This window comes from Ambystoma mexicanum, chromosome 11 (genome assembly GCF_040938575.1).
Source record: "Ambystoma mexicanum isolate Mex_15411 chromosome 11, UKY_AmexF1_1, whole genome shotgun sequence".
Lineage (NCBI taxonomy): Eukaryota > Metazoa > Chordata > Amphibia > Caudata > Ambystomatidae > Ambystoma > Ambystoma mexicanum.
The window spans coordinates 1113589507-1113610392 of record NC_090934.1 but is presented as its reverse complement, the minus strand read 5'-3'; the positions used below and the strand labels follow the sequence as shown (position 1 = coordinate 1113610392).

The following is a 20886-nucleotide window of genomic DNA, read 5'->3' as shown; positions in this document are numbered from 1 at the left end:
TTTCTGTAGAGGTTTCTCTGGCATTACCCCCTCTTTCAGGAATTTGCATTAGACCCGCTTTTTTAAAAAAAAGGAATATTTGTTGGGCCACTAAAAGATAATCCTCAGTTTATTTTTTTTTTTTACAGCGGAGATGACGGGGGGGGGGGGGATCATGTTCCTGCCTCTGGCACTTAATGACAAAACAAATAAAGGTCAACGTTAATTTGAGCTTCCTTAGAGGGCAATTGTTTGTTTTTCTGACCTTGAAGTGAATCGAATCAACAGTTAGGAATTGTGAGAAACAATTCCCCGGTCCCACGCTGGAGGCGCATTCCCCGACTCCCGTCAGAACGGTGACAGCGTAGAGAACAGAAATTCCAGCAAACACCTAGCTTGCACCGCGGTCACATGACCTTATTTGCAAAGAGGGAATGGCTTACAAATAAACTTTATTTCCGCAGGTCCTCTTTGAAGCTTTCAGAATGAGCTAAATGGAACAGCGTTGGTACATAGAATAGTGCAGTCATCCCAGGAGGCTGCGAGCTGGGTGCTACAGTAGGGTTTGAGAGGCCTGCATCACCAAATTCTGCATCCGCAGGAAAAGGAAGGAAGTCTCTTTGTATCATATCCAAACCTTGGTTAAGTGCTGCATTGGCTGCAGACACATCAGCCCTGTGATAGGGTATTGCCGGATTAGAGTTTTTAAGGGGTCCCCTGAGGCTTCCATAGTTATGTCTTTCGCCTAAAAGGGCAGCTAAAGGCTTTACAGCCTGTCACAAGCGGAGGCCCTTAAGACTGTGCAGGGCGTCCCCAGGAGAACTAAAGTCTATACAACCTTCTTACAAATGGACCAACAAAGGAGAAATCGGAAGAGACTCCTTGGCCAGTCAATGAGGCAAAAGAGTACATGAAAAGCTGCCTAGCTTGTCTCTGAAGCTGTAAATGAAAACAAGAAAAGATGTCAGCCAAAACATACAACCAAAAGAACCTTTGCCCCTCACCTCTCTCTCCCCATGTTACCTGAATAAGTGGACAGCAACTGGGTTAAGGGAAAAACAAAAACCATCTTGGCGTGTGTACATAGGGCAAATGCAAGAAAATGTAAAGGTGCCATCCCGGAGGCTCGAGGACATAGCCAGTGAGGGGAATGGAAAAGAAATGCTGAGGTAAGTACTTTGGTATCTGAAGAACCAAAACCAAGTTCTGTTATCCCAGAAGTCCAGAAGGCAAAAGAAAGTCACAATCCCATATAGTCCCCAGTACACACAAGGTTGAAAACTGCACAATGCAAAAAAATCGACAGGGAACTTCGAAGCAGCAATCCAAAATAGAGTCCAACAGGGGGAAAAACAAGTGAAATCGCCAATCCAATATACAGAAGCCAAGATTCAACAAGTCAAAAAACAAAAAGAAGTGTGAAAGCAACTTTGAAATATGATAAAGCTGAACAATGGTGTTGTGAGAATCGGTATTTGAAGCTGGAGGAAGGGAACCCGCTGAGCTCCTTTGGAACATTGTTGTTTTGAAAATCAATGCTTGAAGCATGGGGAAGGGAACCCCAAGTTCTTTTGGAACATTGTTGTTTTGGTGAAAAAGTGATTAAGCTTGGGGAAGAGAACTCTAAGCACCTTTTTGAACTTTGTGGTTGTAACTCCTGAACGTACAACAGGGGCTAGAGACTACTCCAGATTTTGTGTTGAACACTATTTAAGTTAGAACATCCCCACATTACATTTCTATATTGGACAGGTGGGCAAGCATAGGTTTTGACACAGACAGACTTTTAAGGTGGACTTACAGACTTCCACTTTTCCTTAGTTTCTATAGGAAGGGCTATTCCCACCACAGCTGTAGGGCAAGTTAGGCATTTCAGCCATCCTGATATTTTAATAAAAGGTTTTCAAAACTGCTACATCTGTTGTCTGTGTCATCTCTTGATATCATGCCTGTCTCACAAAGCTCTATAACCTATATACGAACCCGGGAAGCCAAAAGAAGTCAGCCTCACTTCAGGATTCGAAATTGAGGGGATCTGTGAGGTATTTAGCTCCTGCTTGCAGCGTAGCAAAGCCTGGTTAGCTTGGCACAAACCGGTACCAGGAGCTACTTATGGCTCCCCAGACCAACTGATGCCAAACAAACACATTCTGTGCATTTGGGACAATCTATAAATATATTTTAGGACACATCTATATGGCATTTAATGCATAAAGGTTAATAGAAGTAAGCAAAACATAATATTTGCATCTTACGTTGAAGTTATATTTGCTGAAGGTTCTGTACTAGCTCCTGGTTCCCCAGGGGTAGCTCCTTCTCACTGGTTAATGCAGATACCCAGGAGCTGCTTTTAGCTCCTCCTCATCTAATCTTACCCTGTCACCTACAAATATGCCTTTACAAATATCCCACACAAAACCTGCTGCTTTCTCTACAATCACTTTTTCCCACTCTAAACTCAAGCCCTACAGCAACTTTCTAATAAAGGTCCACTGCATTTTATGCAGTCGATACCAAATACATTGAAGAATAATAAGAGAAATGGTGATGTAGATACACCAACACTATTCCCACAACTCATCAACCAATGAATCCTAGAAGGTCGACGATACGTGGCAGGGACAGAAAAAAAATGAATAAGGGGTCAGGGTATGCATTTCCCAACAAACATTGTGTAGACTAAACATGGATTTAAATTCAGGCACAAACCGTCTAATATTAATTTGCGTTGCATGGAAACACAAATGATTTCTCTGTGGATGGATTTGTTGACATATTTAAATCACCTCAAGCAAACATTGACCCAGTGATTTAGTCAGGACTACTGCACTGCAGGAGTACTGGGAGGAGAAATGGAAGAATCGGCTACCTACTTAGCGCCATATTGCAGGGCATAAAATAAGCAGTGTGGCACAGCAATTTGCTATACAATTCGGTAGGTTTGCTAATTAAATTTACACTTGTGTAGCACAGCTAGCTATTTAAATCACCCTGTTCAATGACAACACATGCTCACCCTGCATTCCTCTCGTGCACTCAGGTGGCTCTCTACCATCTTTTCTCTGTTCACTGCAATTTCAGAGGAGCTAATGGAGAGAGAGAGAGAGAGAGAAAGAGAGAGAGAGAGAGAGAGAGAGAGAGAGAGAGTGAAGCAGTAATCAGGTTTGTGTGGTAGTGCCAAGAAAGAAGAGTTATTTTTCAAATAATTGCAAACCAGAAGTAATCAAAATGATACTTTTATAAAGCTAACTATATTCTGTTTGACAAAGACCAGTATGTAGTAACTCATTTTTTTTAAAGACAGTCCTACAATTCCATTAAGTTGTTACAGAATGCATAATTACAGTATTGGTACTGTAAAATGCTGCATTGTCTCCCATGTTTTTCAGGAAAGGTTTGTTTATCAAAAGCTCATAATGTCAACTATATTTAATTTTGTGGGAGGATGCATCAAATCGGCAAGAGAACACTTTTGAAACTGTACATGATCACATGGCCAAATGCTTTTGATGGCAAATTTAGTTCTGCGACATGCTGGTTGCAATCATCTGTGCAACTGTTGCTCAACGCAAAAGCGGATACCAATTTTCTTGACATTCTATCTTACCACCCAGTTGCTTTATAACGGCTTTTCTGAACGTGAGATTGTAGCAAAGTACAATATTCCACATAGTATGCCCGGTTCTCTGCCTGCTGTGCCATACACCGATTAATCTTACTTTCTTTCCTCTTACATATTAAATACGCAAAGCTAACTAGATCTTTACGCAAAGTAGTGATTAATAGTTCCATCCAGTCTGTACACCTACAGATCTCTTTCAATAACACACACTGCAGTGAGCCTCCAGAGCTCGCTTTGCTCTACGATTATGATTTCATTATATATTGGCACCTGAGGGGGGGAGAGCCGGCAAATCTGGCGGCCGAGAATGCAAGCAGAATTTGCAAGTAGCCGCCCGCATTTCATGCCGGCATGCTGCGCCGAGGCTCCGACTTCATCCTGTCCTTAGTAGTGGTGTCCCAGACCAAGTGCCACTGGCAGGCATCACCTCAATGCCCACTGCCCACTCACTTGCACACCTCCTGGCGCTCCTCCAGGTCCTGGAAATAGTCATTTCCAATCACGGACATATGTGTCATTTCTGTTTAAAGGAAGGATGAATTGTACAAAGTCTGGTTCCCTTAAAAACAAAAATGTATTGGTACCCCAGATGGCGGCTCCAGTTGCCAATAGTGATACATAATGCTTCCATAGGTAGGTGCGCAAAGCTGGAATGCTGTGCTAGGGTCACCTATCTCACACGTAAGGGCCGTTAGCTGCTCTCCCGTCGCCTGAAAGTGGTATTTAATGGTACACTGAAAACAGTTGATATCAATGACAGGAAAGAGTCATTGTCCACATGAAGTTGACAATGATCCTGCCTGCTGCAACACCATACTACACATTTATTCTGAGGCTATGACTTTCATTGAACACTGTAAACTTTTTGATTTATGAAACTGATCTTCTCCTTGCAGAGCAAATGATGGGTAAAGCCTACAACATACGGGAGGGACCCTGCCCTGTGTAACATTAACTGCACCCAGCTGCAGAGATCCTTGAACCAAAAACTGTTTTCCAAGTCTTTTTTATATCCATTTGTTTCCATCCCTGAATATAAACCTTTACATTTTACAGACACTCTCGTCACTAATGCCTTACTTCAGCGGTACACAAAATTGCTGTTTTGTTGCTCATTTTGTGTCTTGGATACAAATAATTTCTGGTGACATTAAAAATATTTGTACAAAATTGCTAACCAAAAAAGTTTGTTTGCTAATAAAGAACATTTTAATTGGCAAACTCTGCTAATCAATTTTATTAAATGTATGCAGAGTGCAGGCTATACCCTTTAGAATGGGTGTGAGCTAATACAGTTGAAAATATAAACAATAGGAGGTTGGGCCCAAAATAAAAAGCTTCTATAAAAATAAGACATTTTAATAAATAACTAACAGGGCACCCAACTAATTAAAAACACTAAAGACCCACACAGGGCTAGCAAAATCTGCTATCCCACTAGCATTGGTGAGTAGTTTTTATAAATGGCGAGTACCATTTGCATGATACTTGACCTTGCTGGTACGGGGATGTTAGAAACTATTTTTCATTTACTGCAAACACACTTTGATTGCAGTAAATGGCAAATGCAAGTTTCACTGTGCATGTTTGGCATCATTGCGCGAAATATGAAGTGTGCTTTGGTGACATACACCATTTTACAAAATGCAATGTTAATATTTAGTCACCAGTCACCTTGGGGTGAGTCCATTTCTCTTGGGTCGAGTATATGAACTAGGGAACTCGCCCTACAGGTCTAGTGGGATGTTGAACAATTTGCTTTGCCTGCCGCCCTGATAAAGGAAACACAGAATGCAGACTGAGTATAAAGTGCATCTGAATTGACAGGCACAGGATTTCAGGTAAAAGATTTTAGCAGTCATTATTTCCATGTCAAACTCTACTCGAACTGCACCTCCAAATTCATTAAAGTACATAAAACATTTAAAAATACATAATACAAATAAAAAGAGAAGTGACAAATGCAATATCCATCAGGTGACGACAGAAGAACAAAACCCAGGGGCTCATCATGTCATAGATTTTAGGGTTCCCGTTCTGAGCCGGTGTGCTTTCTTAGATAAATGTTCAAAGTGGAATATATCCACAATTTGTTGCTTGAGATCAGACCGTTATAGGCCAGGAGGCATTTCCTCGTGTTGATGTACTTCAAGATTGGAATCTGTGAAAGCATCTTGGAGTAAGACACAGACAACAGATTCTGAATGAACAATAAAAGTTTATTAACTTAAAAGTCATGATGGAAAAACACCCATCTTTCCCTATCCTATGGTGGGATTTCCCCATCAAACCAAAATTAACGAAAGTCAAAGTCCAAATATTCAACTTAGGAATCGGTCTGCGTCCAAAACCTATACTTACCTTCACAACTAATCTATACAATGTGTAGGGATGTCAGCAACAAATAAAACAGTGATCAACACAAAGTTCAGAGCTCTGTCCTGCTCACAGCTTTCTTTCAGCTCCCTTCTCCAGATATAAAGCAGTTCAAATAAATGTCTCAGGATTGCCTTAAATTCAGATATAAAGTTAATTAATACTCGGGGTTCTCTTCCCCAAGTTACAAAACCCAGCTCCAACTACAAAAGCACTTTAAACCACAGGGTTCCCTTACCCCAAGATTTGCTTCCAATATAAAAAGATATTTTCCAGCTTTCTTAAAGGTCTGCGCCACACTTGCACCCTCTGGACGTGGTTGGTCTTGGTAGAACAATATCATTTGGCAGGAATTTGTAGTTCAAACATTGATTAGAGTTCATCCCCAAAGTTCCATTCGCTCTTGAGCCCAAAGTATTATTGGTTCACTTATATTAAAGTTCCTTTGCGATTGTTAAACTTCTGTTTAACCGTTTAAAAGTTCACTTGTAAGTTAAAATAGAAATTGTGCTTGTAAAGTTCACATGGAAGTTGCATTCAGAAACAAGCATTGACAATGCCAATAGTGTTGGCGTTTTACTGTTATTCTTTGCATTTATGGCACCAGGGTGCAAGGAGAGTGCAACGTTTTAAATGAGGATGCGATGAGGGGTACAAGTGTGCAATGGAATGAGAAGGACAATAGAGCAACAGAGGACACCATTGATAGAGGGTGTCGATGAGGAGCAACAGGAAATATGAGCGAGTAAGGGTGAGACAGAGAAAATGTGAGGCTAAGAGAAAGGATGAGAGAAAAAGGGCTCATAGCAAAGGCGAGAGTTGGACAAGAGGGAATAAGTGGATATCTTCAAGAGTGCAAGTGTGTGTGGGGGTAGGGGGAGGAGAAAGAGAGAGACATCAGCCGTTTGTGCTTTGAAAGCACACACAAAATAGTATAAATACTACTTGTGGGGGGGCGACTTAGAAATCAGTGCCAAGTCCTCACTTTGGCAGTAACAAGACCATGATCTGCGTTTCATAAAAGGTTCACTGCCAATGTCGCCAGATTTTAATGGAGCCCGGGTTCTTTCATTAGTGTTCGCTTAATTCCTTTTTAATGTGAGGGGCCCAGTTCTTGGGGGCAAGAGGGGAGGAGACAATTGTGAGGAAAGCGGTATGCAAAGGGGGTAAAAACCTGACAGAAAATTAAATTTGTTATGAGACACATGGGTTGAATGACGCACAGCCAACATACAGTGCCTTTTTCTTTATGTGCGACCCTTCAGCAAGAGCAATCGTTATTGAACTAACATGGCTGAGCCAGCCTTGTAGGCAAATTAGTGAACTGTAGGAGCACTGGCTAGCAGGGGCACCATGAGAGAAAGGGGATGCTTTTCTAATTATGATCGGCAGTAGGATGCAAAGATCATTGCACCATCCTTGAACTCTTGCGATGCAGTGCAGAGACCAGGTGTGGTCCAGTAGTAGAGTTGTCCATTATGCGCTCCCATGGGCAATTTGTGCTACTTCTTATAAATGGGTTATCAATTCACACATGGGAATTCAGCAGGTTTCGGTACATCCGGGCAGAGCTCAGGCGTTCAGTGTCCCCTCTTAACCAAGAGAAGGAAGCTAGACCAGAGTAACAAACCCAGTGATGTGATCCAAAAGGTAACGGGGAGAGCAGCGAGTATAACGAATGGTGTTTTCATACCCGTCCCAGTGAAAAGCAAACGGCTAATAAGAGCGAGAATTATCACTGGGATAGGGCTGGGCAATATATCGAGGTTTGGAGATATATATCGATATATTTTCAAAATCGATATAGAATATTGTTAACACTGAGATATATATATATTTATACATATATACACACACACACACACCATTATTACATATACTACAATTTTGTATTTACATTTTTATATTTACACAGCTGTGTATTCTCAAACAGGAAGAGGAACACTGTATTTGCACTTTATTTTGATCAAGGTCTTATAAATAAAAGGTGTTTGTGACATCTCGCATGTAGTTGGCAGCTTACAACTGAGCATTTTACCCACATATCCGATATATAGCTCAATCTTGTGTATCGCCATACAGCCCGAAAATATTGAGATATATGACTTTAGTCCATATCGCTCACCCCTACCCTGGGTTACTCATAACGCGTCCCAGTGAAAAGCAAAGTGATAAGAAGATTGGGTTAAGACTGTTTATATTATTCAAGATACAAATTGGACACCAGGTAAAGAAAGACTTTCACTCTAGGTTTATTATACAAACTTGAAAGAACCTCACATGAAAAAGGGAACTCCTCTAAAGAGGATTTCAAAAGATCAAGAGAAGAGAGACCAAGAGAAGTGGAAAAGTCCACTGAATGAACTGATTGAAGCGATAACCAAGAACTACCTAAAGATTATATATTAACAGAAACTTGCTGAGAAAGCAACCCCAGGAGAAGCGAGTCCTTCTCTTGGACTTTAGTTGTTCTGTATTAGCGGTATGGTCAGAGTAGATTAGTTTTGACGCCAGACATTTTCATTTGGGCTTTACAACAGACTGACCAGCACCCTAGTTAGTTTTGTTAGGTAGGAAAACTTGTAGCTTCGGTAAAGTTAGGCAGTATTCACATTATTTAAATAAAACCAAGTTAAGAATGGAAAACCGTAGTCTCCTTCTTGTGACCCATCACAATTGGGACTGCCAGATGTTTACTGAGCAGTAATGTGCAAGCAATCACATGAAACTGCACCATTAAGCTTGAAGAATCGCATCTCTGAATAAAGAGATCCTGCATTAATTCTTAAGCACATATGAAACGTATGCTTCCGCAATTAGTGTTCATATACTTGAAAGCGTGTGTAAATTCAGTTAATGCGTGTCTGCAAGGAGGCAGTGAGGCAGCCAGAAGGTCCAAGCTTATTTGTGCTATGATGCGAGGCGTTGCCTGTGTTCATTGATGTTTAGTATACTCACCTCTCAGGCCAGGCAACCTCCCACACACTTCCCATCTATTTGAAACATGGCACTGGTAATGTTGCTTAATGTGCCATCAAATTATTTTCAGTACAAAAATTTAAAAAAAAAAACGTTATCCAATCCAGTTCATAAATTGAGTGTGTTTCGCTTAAGTCGAGTAGATTAACCAAGTTACTGGATCTTCAGCTCTAGCAGGATTTAAAAAATAATTCAAAGCCTGTTAATGTAATTGAATTCAAACAGAAACGTTTACATGCCTCCTCTTGCCCCCATGCCAATCACTTACCAATACATGGGTGTCCAGGGCACACAGCAGATTGGCTCATCACAAAAAGGATCCCTCCAACCATAGGATTCAATGGGAGCTGTGAGTTTCCCCATCAAATCCAATGGCTTGGAGGATTTCCACATCTGTGGGGGATGGGGAAAGAGTGTGGATTACAACATAAGGCTATACTGCTTCATTGTTGGCACCTAAAAAACAAACAGATCAAATCTACTAGAGCTCAATCATTCAAGACTGCATCCTCATACAATTCATAGAACAAAACAAAAACACTCTTTTTGTACCAAAATGTCAAGCGCCGCTGCCTCATCCTTAAGATATATATTGAAGCGTTATACATCAATTTCAAACCATGGTCTGATGCGAAGTGTAAAATGGTCACTCGCCATTAGCCACTGGCTAGCGTTAGTGGACTCTTGGGGAGTAAGAAATGGTATGCTGTGTGTATGTGAAGAATTGGAGGGGCGGAAAACTGGCTAGTAGCTTACGATTTGATTTTTTGCTCCCCGACAGGGTTCGAAATGGAGGGGAGCTGGGCGCTATTAGGCTCCTGCTTGGAGTCTAGAAGAGCCTGGTTATCTTGTCACCAACAGCTACCAGGAGCTACTATTGGTTCCCCAATCCAACTGATGCTCAACAAACAAATCTATGTCAATTTAATTCTGTGAGTGTGGGATAAACATTATGACACATCTATATGACCTTAAAGCATAAGGAGTCATAAATAATGAGCACACCGATAGGCCATCTTATATGGAAGTTTGATTTGTGGAATTCTATGAACTAGCTCCTCCTTACCCAGTGGTAGCACCTGGTCACTGGTTAATGCTGGATACCGAGGTGCTGCTTTTAGCTCCTGCTTATCCAACCTTAATTTCAAGCCCTGCAGACATACCTTTTCTCTTTCCTCCCTCCAGCCATCTCACTTCAATATCTCCCACTGTGCGGAAAATGTAGATGCGGAGCTCAAAAAGTTGTTCAAATTTTATTACGATTTTGTCCAAATAGGACTCAAAATATGAGGATCTTCATGTGCACTCAATTTGCTTTTTAATATCAGAGATCAGTCAATTTTCTTCCGTCCATTGGACAGTCTCCCAATCATCCGTCCATCAATCCATCCATCCATCCATCCATCCATCATTCGCCTGCTCATCTACCCGACATTCTCCTATCCATCCATCATACAGTCTCCCACTCACCTGCCCATCTATCGGACAGTCAACCACTCATCCGTCCATCGGATATTCTCCCCACTCACAGGGTCCAAAATGGGGAATTGACTGGCAGGAGATAAAAGCAGCTCCTGGGTATTTGTCATTGTTGATTAAATAGGAGACATCTCTGGGGAATCGGGAGCTGTTACATAGCATTCTGCAAATGTAACTCACATACAAGACGAAAACTATAACTTTACTAATTAAATATGACCAATTATGTTTTTAAAGTTATAATGTTCATGAATACACATGACCAAACGCATGGACTTAATGGCAAAGATATGTTTACATAGAACCAGTTGGATTATGGAGCCACACGTAGCTCCTGGTAGCCGTTGCTGTCAAACTAACAAGGCTCTCCTGAACTCTAACCAGAAGCCAAATAGCTCCCAGCAATTTCGAACCCTACACTAATCCATCCATTCATTGGATATTCTCCCATTCAGCCCATCCATTCAGATAGGACATTCTCCCACTCATCCTTCCATGTATCCGTCCATCTGACATTCTCCCACTCATCTAACATTCTCGTTTAATCAACCATAAACCCAAACTCTACATTCTGGCATTCCAGTGCTATGCAACGAGTGCCACTGTGCAAGGCTGTGCAGCAATTTAAGGAGCGTTTAGTTTCTGAAAGATTTGATTAATTGGGAAATGGGGTAACCTTAAGAAAACTCGAGCAGAGTATTAGGCAATTGGCTGCATTACGGGAGGGTAGATGGATATGGGCAAGGCAGGCTAGCCCTGTCAATATCCATCGACCCATGATCAGTTAATTGCTTGATACTCTTCATCATGAACAGGCACCAGTGCTACAGATGGAACCAGCGACAGTTCTGTCCCCCTCCTCTGTCCTCGTAGTGCTGATGCATGTTAATGATGTTAACATGCAAAGTGTTGCTGCCATCTGCGGAGGGAGATTAGCAGGCCATTCTGATGCATCCCTTGCCCACAAATTGCAACCTAGGCCGTTGCCCACACCTAGAAATGGCCCTGAACATTATGTGAGGCAGTTTTCATTTTATAAATGAAATGTGTTTTCTTTGCAACAATAAAGATTACTTGATGGGATAACTAAAAATAGACATGTAGAGCCTTTGCATGTGCAATTGTACAGTAAACATTTCTTTAGCAATTGCAGCTGTGTATATACAATGGTTATTTTTCAAAGCTTTTGTAAGAAGGGTAGTTCAACATTTCAATGGCAATCAAATTACATTTTCATTCCAAATGCATTGTTGCAGGTTAATTTTCTGAACAAGTGAAACGTAAAACTCAAATGAAACGAAGAAAAAAAATGGGACATGTCAGACGTCAACGAAGTGTATTTTCACATCTATGCATGAGAATGCCAGAGCTATAGGACTCCTGAATATATTTTGAGTTTCACGGTAGGCAAAGCAACGAATAGCACCAGGGCAACATAGCACTGGGTCTTCATCAACAATAATGCATTATGGCACTTTCAATCTCGGATCATTTAAAGTGAAGCAATTCATAAAGTGTCAAACTACATACAATGCTTTGGGGAGAAAAAAAAAACGCAAGTGTCCCCGTCATCTGATAGCATAGTTGTATAACAGGACAGTAGTCGGGAAGCTCTATAAGGCAGAAAGTGGACATTCTCACTTATGAGAAAGGATACAGCCTGTCCCCTGTGCAGAGCCCTCCTCTGCAAGAAATCACACGCACACAAGCACTTGGATACACATCAATTGTGGTTAAATAAACGCACCTGGACTTATGTACTTGTGGCCCCAACAGAGTCGTAAACAACCGTTAAACAGTCAAGGTACAACAGTCCCTGTCCCGAGACTATGTCAAGTTCCCGATCCCATCAGAGAAATGGAAGCTAGTAACACTCCGCCTCCTCCTCGTCACGTGAGATGCACGTTACGTTCAAGCCGACTACGTTCGTGGTCAACGCGAGCTCGCCCATGAGCACCTTGTGATCACGCTTGAGCGGGAAGGCAGGGCGATGGAGCTTCTCGGCTGAGACTGAGAGTTAAAAGACAACGAAGCATCCCTCTGAGATGGTGAACAAGATCGGATAACGACTGCGATGGTCAGTTCCAAGGCACATCAGTTTTGTTCAGAAGGGTAACATACTTGTTTTCGTGGTTAGATGTTCAATTATTCGGCCAAGTACTTTAAGTGGGAAGAGCAAACGAGGAGGTACTCTAAAAGGGTGCGTGGCCTACGTTAGTGGAGAGGCTGGGTTGATAATGTCTTTGCTGCCAACTTGGACAGTGTGAGCCCCTTACATACTTGCCAACATGACCCATTCCAATCTGTAGGTGCTTATCCTGTTTTTTTTTTTTTTTGCATTCTGGGACTTGTAGTGCCACTTTTCCCATTACAAAACCATACATGCCAACCCTCTCGATTTTAGGCGGGAGACTCCCGATTTTTCAGGGGAAAATACTGCTTTTTTCACGTTCTCCCACCTAAAATGGTACTTTCCCCAATGCATTCCTATGGGGAAATTGTTCTCTTCCGATTTCTCTGAAGAAAACTCCCTCCCAGGTGCCTCGGAATGTTGGCATGTATGCAGAACTTGGACTACAAGTCCCAGAATCATACATGCCAATCCTCCCAATTTAGGTAGTAGACTCACACTATTTTTTATTATCTCTTACTAAAATAATTATAAACCCAATGCAATCCTATGGAAAAAATACATTCTCCAAAACCAGCACTGGATAAGCACCTACAGATTGGAATAGGTTATATTTGCAAGTATGGCATTATTAATTTATATACAGGGAGGAACAATGCTCTTGATCACAGATTAACATACAATAGATAAGAAATGAGATTTGAAGGGAAGCAATGAGCTTCCTACAATAGGGTGCGTTCGAGTGATTTTCCGACCAGCAGCTTGTGGAGGGGAGTAAATGGAACAATCACTGTTTACAGCAAAGACCAGGCTTGAAGCCCGACCCACACAACGTGGAAGCCCCGCCCCTTTAATCTGCATTATTAAAATAAAGTCAGGATGAAATGACATTTCACTAAATTGTATACCATACGTTTTTTGACTTAGAAAAGATTGAATGCTGAGCTGGTTCTGACAAAATTGGGTCCAGTGAATGTCAAGCTGTGTATTAACCCACTTGATATGTTATGTTAAATTGCTTTATACCAAGCACTGCTATCTCATTCACCTCTGCTATGGGGATTATGTTCCGAGTATTAGTGGTCTATAGGCCTGGCAGTGTGCTTTGAATCTTAGGAATTATATTGGGCAGAGCCAAGCACTCAGGCAGAGGGCAAGAAGCATTGCAAGGAGTAGGCACACCCTCAACAGTTGATGGAGAATCAACCACATGTTGATTCTCATTCTGCACCACATTGACACTGATGCTCTGCTGGGATACCTTCTCCCTATTAGAGGCAGAAACGGGCAGTTCAGAGGATAGACCAGTTGAAGTGGGCTCCATGATCTCTTCTATTCTCTAATGCGTGTTGACCACTTTTTTCACAATATTTGCATGTTTATGCAATTTTATCTGGTTGTCGTACAGTATTCCCTACATCTCGACCAGGGTAGGTTCCCTCAGCTGCAATACAGTTATAAATTGTATAAGATGTTACTGGTTTTATAGGTGCATGCTAGTGCTTTGATTGCGGACCAACTTACTGCCACAATTAATACTCTTATGTAATAATAGAGATTGAATATCCAACTTGTTTTCTAGCCGTTCACACTTTGCTATTAGTATAGTCAGAAGATTCTCAAATGCATTGAACATATTGCTAGATGTCATGCTAGCAAAGCTAGCCTCATTTATGCTCATGTTTGCTGGGGTCATGCACCACGTTAACCTTTTAAGTGCCATGGGTTTTTCCCACAGTGCCAAGGCCTTTTTTGGTGATTTCGGTATGTCGCCATTCAATGCTTTATAACTTTTTTGTTATGAGATATCTCAAACAAATTTGGCCCCTTTTTTTCCTACATGTAGGCTGTCGTAACACCACCCAGGAATCATAGGCTGCTGTAGGGGGGTGAGAGAAAATAACCAAAAAGGGCGAAAACTTGTTTTATCAGAAAATGGCAATAAAATGATGTACAAAGAAGCCTGTGTTTTTTTCCTTGTAAGAGCTGGGAACAAATGGTTTTCCGTGCTGAATTCCCCGATTTCCTGGCTTTCAAGAACCGGTTGAGTGGAAACGAAAAAAAAATATTTTGATGTGGTTATCAACTGTTTTGTGAGAGGTAGGCGATTTTGGCCATTTTTGCCAATTGGACATGGACGGAATGGAAGAAAAGGGTAGGAAAGCCGAATTGGAGGACAGAAAGGCATACATTTCTGAAAAGTAGACAAAATTCCAAGTTTAGGAAGGGGTGATTTGCGCAGGTTGGGCAACACCTAGTTAGGGGAAAATGCCATAGATTGGGGAAAAAGCAGGAAAATGACAGAAAAAAAGGCATGTGGTGGACATGGTTGGCTCGGTACAGCAATGGCTTCTATGAATTTTTAGAAAAACAGTGCTCCGCTACATTCCCCCCGACTATTGCAGTTAGGAAAGCACACATTTTTTGTAGTGTTTCACAAAACAAGAAGTACCACAAGCCAAACACTGAGCCATGGTACTATGGAGTTTTATGCTTACGGCCTGAACAGACGTACTTAGCATGTGTAAATCAGGAAAACCAATGTGGTGAGGAACAGCAAGCATACATTTTTTGAAAGAGCACAGGCAGACCTTTTCAGGGGTAGGTGACTTGTGCAGGTTACAAAAGTGTATGGTGCCTAAAGCAGCGACTAAATGTAGGGCACATTTGGGAAATGAAAGGGTTTTGTGACAAAGGGCACCAACAAATGGGTCGAAACGTTATGAAAACCACACAAACACAACAAATGTCATACCTTCCCGCGTTCCCACACGTGTCCCGATGAAAACGGTACCTCACATGTGTGGGTGCACCTACCTGGGCACCAAGGGGAAAGCCCAAAATGCCCCTAACTCCAAGTCTTTTCTGACAGCTGAATTTCACAATTTTTCCAGACAGGCACACCATACAGATATGGGCCTCTGGTGTCCAATGAAAGAAAGGCAGACCACTCATGCGCAGGTGTCGTATCTGAGTGACAATGGGTACATCATTCGTATAGTAACTTCTCTTTAGTGCACTCAGGAAACGGTAAAGTACTGTGAGTAAGCTATTTCACATGCAGCTTTCCTCACTTCTCATACATACCAGTCACAATGCAGTTGGACAGGCAAGGTGGGATTTTTAGCACAAGGACAAACCTCCTTGTGTAGCTCAAGAAGGATTGTGCTTGTGAGCAGTGATGCCACGACAAGGCACCCACCGGATCACTGGCCATTCGTATCCCTTTTGTGTCTGCAGTCAGTTGGCATCCATTTCAGCAGTCACACTTCTACCAAATCACTTGCACCAGAGCAAGCGTATCTACACATGAGCATATCTACACACTTATACCAGGTGGGCATGTACTCACAATGCAATCGTGTCTCTAGCAATATCTTGAACATAATTTGCCAGCAATTGTATAGCAACTGTGCCTGTAATCGTAAATGGACACTGATAGCAAGTGCATACTGGCTCACTTGGCTACCCTGCCCAACAGGCGCTATCTTCCACACCAGCTTCGAGTATGCCCATAGCAACTCTGGGCAAACATTCATATGTTCAACCGTATCCACACAAAACACACACCCTGCAACATGGCAATCATTTCTGCAGTGCTGGGAAAGTGCATTCACAGAAATGACATCTGCATGTTCTACCTATCTTTACCAAATTCACACACCAATCGTATCCAATTAATTTCTACAGAAGACATGTCACTTACACCACACATAACATTACTTGCAGTAAAACAATAAACAAGGCAGGATGTTACGAGGTACGCAAGACACCGCTGCCATACAGTTGGTGTGCAAGTACCACTTTCATGACACAAAGTGGCGTGTATTATTTTCAAAAGACACCCCTTGAGTGGAGGGAACCTGAATGGTGTTCCGGTCTTCCCCAATGCACCCCTCGAGTAGAGGGAGCGGGACTGGCGTTTCTTTGCATGCCAAACCTTAGGTGGAAGGAGCCGGATTCGGGTTCCTTTCCAATGTACGCCAGAAGCGGAGGGGGATTCCCTGACGTTTTGTTTTTCCTACGGCAATCCCGAACAGGAGCAATCTGCACTAGCGTGCCTTGCCAAGACACCCCAAACGGGAGTGACCCAGAGTGCTCTACCGTTCTTCTCTATGGCCCGCCTCAATTAGAGGGGGTGAAGTGGCATTCCTTTCCAAGGTGCGCCTGAAGTGGAAGGAGCCAAAATTGCGTTACTTTGCAAGGCACACTTCACGCAGAGGGAGCTAGACTGACGTTTCCTTCTGAAGCAGACCTGAAGTGACAGGTACCAGGGTGATGTCCCTTTCCCAGGCAGGCCTCAAGTGGAGGGAGCATGACTAGCATTGCCTGCCAAAGCACACCAAAGGGGAATGACCCGCAATGGAGTTACTTTCTTGTGCATGGCACGACTCGAGTGGAGGATCCATAATAACTATTTCACAGGCACGCCTCCAATGGAAGGAGCCTGATTCGCGTTCCTTTGCAAGTCACGCCTTGAGCTGAGGGATCTAGACTGATGTTTATTTCGTAGGCAGGCCTCAAGGGAAAGCTACGGATGTGTGCCTTTCCAAGGCAGGCCTTAAGTGGAGGAGGCAGGACTAGCAGTGCTTGTGAAGGCACGCTAAATCAAGTGAAGTGAGTTCACATCCTGTTGCATTTTCATTGAAGGTACACCTCCAGTGCAGGGAGCAGGAGTGCCATTCCTTTATAAGATATGCACGAATTCAGCGGCTAAGGGTCCCTTTCAACGAATGATGGACATTTTTGGAAAACAGTCGATCTCCCAATATTTTTCCTTTCTATGAAAGCAGAGGGCAGGCTGGGAAGGGCATTGGGGACAGAACACCCGAGTATCCTTCCTCTTTCCTTGTTTTGTACACACCTTACATTTTCGGTAAGGTTGTGCCTTCGTGGCAGTGGAAGGAACATAATCAACAAAGTATCGCTCTTGCATCTTCTACCTCTGGAAAGGAGGGAATTTGTACATGAACCATAGCCAGCGATTGAACAATTGCTAATTCAAAGTTCAAAAAGGAGAGGTTGTTTTGTAGAGTAGCTGCACGATACACCACATAAGCATTGTACGTTGCCATATGCACAGTGTGTGTGGCTAACTTTTTGTACCAGAAACGCGACTTGCGTTCAGCATGGTATGACTCAAGCACTTGGTCGTTTTTGTCTACTCCACCCATGTACTTGTTTTACTCCAGAATGCAGTTGGGCTTCCACACTTGCCGAGTCTGGCCACGGAGAGTGACTGCTGAAGTACTTGCATCATGAATAGTACTTAGCATGTACACATCCCTTTTGTCACAGAATTTCACTGTCAACCGTTCACCCCGCCGCAATGCCATACATTCTCCCTTGGCCAACCTCTTACACACAAGTTGTCTGGGGAAGCCTTTGCGGTTACTGCAGATTATACCGCATGCCAGTGTGCCCACATTGAACAATTCCTTGAACAGTGGAATTCCTGTGTAGAAATTATCCACATACAAATGTTGACCCTTGTGGAGCCATGGTGCGAGAAGATCCCAAACTATCTTCGCACTTGTCCCTAAATGGGCTGGGCACCTCGGAGGCCTTAGGGTAGAGTCTTTACCAGTGTAGACACTCATGCTGCAGACATACCCAGTGGTACCTTCACACAACATGTACATTTTGATCCCATATCGTGCTCTCTTGCTTGGATTATATTGGCTGAACAGTAGCCGACCTTTATACAACACCAATGATTCATCGATGGATGTGTTCTGGCTAGGAACATACACCGCCGTAAATCAGTGAGTGAAGTGGTCTTGCAGTTTGAAGAGTCTATCAAAGTTTGGGTCAGTTCTGGCTGCCCAGTTGTCATTGAAGTGCTACACATGCTACATACGGCGCAGTGCTTGAAAGCAATTTCTGCTCAATGCAGTTGCAAAAAACGGTCAATAAAGTGGAGCTACTGTAGAGCAGTATATCGAGACAGACGGCCTGTGGGAAATTCCCATGAGCAGAATGAGACCCCAAAATTCTCTCATTTCAACAAAATTCTCTCATTTCAACATTGGTTGTGGGAACCCATGCTTGTACTCTGGACTGGGGTTTCAGAGTGGGACCTCTTGACCTCAAGAACTGTGCAGCGTATAAATTGTGTTTGCTGAACCACATCTGCAATGAACCCATTATCAACAAAAAGGTTGAAAAAATCAATAGGCTGAAACCCATCTGTATTCACTGTGCACCCAGATATACCAGTGAAAGGGGGCACAACAGGCTGAGCCATTGCTGGAGGCACCCACTGCGACTCTTCAGCCATGTCAGGAACGGCCACATTGCGTGGACGTCCTGCACGTCCCCTCCCCCTTACAGGTCCCCTGCATGTGTGCAAAAAGGTGGATGCACTCTTTCTTCCTCTTCATCATCATATGATGACGATGATGAACTGGAGGAGGGCCTTTCATCAATGGACAACTCACTTCCCCAATCACTACTTCCCTCTTGACCCTCAGAAGCACTATCTGTTTCAGATGGCATGTCCACCTCTGTGCCTTGCTCTGAGCCAGACTCCATCACTGCAGCTAAAGCCTCCGCACCAGACATTGATCGACGAGAAGCCATGAGTACTGTCGCTATAGAACCCTTCACTACCCAAAGACCAGATGAAGACTGAAACAATAAGTATGTGTGCTTCTCAAAGTATGGAACGGAGCAGAGTAAGTGGTATTCAGTGCCACAAACCTACTCCACACAAGTACACCGAAAGGTCCAGACTTTGCTCACAAACTGTAGCAGCCCTCTGCAATATGATGTACTCCCTGCACGCTACAATAAACGGAGTACTACTTTGCAAACACTCACGTGAAATGCTAAGGACCAGCTGACTGCTTTCCTACAAGGGGGTATACCGCTACAACAAACCTACACCTAAAAGAAAGACAACAAAAAAGCTAAGGACGATGTCCTCTTCCGCTATATGTTACACATATACAAGTGTGGGGACGAGGATTGCAGCCACACTACCTATTCAGAAACCGCCAACGTGCTTTGCACCATGCCCTCAGACAATTGCTGGCACACTTTTGACAAAAACACCTGCTCATTCACATAGGGGTGTGTGTTGGAAGGGGAATGGTCTCGAGGACGAAATTAATGCAAGGGCAAGCAAATTGATTTAGGCTGATGCAAGTGGTGATGGGTAGCTAAGAAATAAGCAGCACGGACATACTAAATGAATTGACATGCCATGAACACAAACAGTTGCTAGGAAGAGGGAGACTCATTGCCAACATACTTACTACCATTTTTATTCACATTTCACATAATCCAGTACATCCATCAGTTAGTGGGCACACCCGTGTAAAAGAGTGTTTGGGCAAATAGCATAATGTCTTCTATGAAGAGCTCCATGCCTGTTTTCGAAAGGTGCACCCCATCTCTGTGAAACATCACTTCACCTTTGATAAAGCCACGGTGAAGGGTCTGAATTCTGTCGTTGCCCTTTCAGTCTAGCAAACTCGCCAGTTTCCACACCGAGCGGTTGATGGCCCTTGCATTCCCTGGAGTTCTCCTATGGCTCCTGGGAATCATCTGGGACCAGGCCACCACAGTGTTTGGAAACCTCTGTGCAATCCATTCCAGGTCCATCATGAGCTGCTCTCGTACCCCCTTCTGTCCCACAGACGCCAAACCATTCCCTCCAAGGTGCACCACTATATGGTTGGGGGGGGGGGGATTCTCCTTTTGCCTGGGCATCGATGATGGCTCCTCTGAGCTGGTGAAGGTGCATCCCCCCGACCCCAAACCAATCCACTGCAAGGCCATCCCTTCCAGACCCAGGTGTGGGGGGCCCTCGAAAAAGCCGTGCAGCCCTTTGGATGAAAGAGTGGCCGAAAATCCACACAACCCTAATCCTCACTAGGAAATGGAAACAGGAAAACCCCCATGATTATGGCTAGACATACAGTTTACCAAATAGCACAAAGATTGCGTCAACACATGGCTCTTGTAACAATCCCAGACACACAATTCACCCATTCGGACATGCACCTCTCATGTGAGATAACAGTAGGTCGATACGTAATTGCCACATTATTTTCAGGGGAAAAAGGTGAAGAAGACAGTATGTCACCTTGTGCCAATAACACATTTGTGCTGGCGCAATTGTAATCAGTGAAGGTTTCTACTCCTGTGGGCCACCAACTGCACTGAACGGTGGTAAGGTGACTTGCACATGCTACACCACTATACTTTGGCAGGGTGACTAGTCTGCCAGAGGATATGAAGTCCACAACAAGTGTGCTTTGTAGGCTCTCTGAATATAGGTACCCTGACAGAATGTGCCCCATTTACCACAAAT

General features: G+C 43.2%; 1 protein-coding gene and 1 long non-coding RNA gene across 8 annotated transcripts in view; one reads left to right on the top strand and one right to left on the bottom strand.

Moving 5' to 3' along the window:
- BNIP2 (BCL2 interacting protein 2) overlaps positions 1–12334 on the bottom strand; it is a 646636-nt gene extending 634302 nt beyond the window's left edge. For 5 of the 7 annotated variants that reach the window (XM_069624423.1, XM_069624425.1, XM_069624427.1 and 2 more), the window contains exon 1: positions 12183–12334. The gene's annotated coding sequence lies outside the window, so the exon portion shown is untranslated. Of the gene's footprint in view, positions 1–2995; positions 3066–12182 lie in introns of all 7 variants that reach the window. The other 2 variants (XM_069624424.1, XM_069624426.1) reach the window with 2 other exon arrangements.
- A 51-nt stretch (positions 12335–12385) lies between these two features.
- Positions 12386–20886, top strand: part of LOC138504168 (uncharacterized) — a 241397-nt gene continuing 232896 nt past the window's right edge. Inside the window, exon 1 of the long non-coding RNA XR_011279787.1 lies at positions 12386–12512. This is a non-coding gene — a long non-coding RNA (uncharacterized lncRNA). The remainder of the gene's footprint in view (positions 12513–20886) is intronic.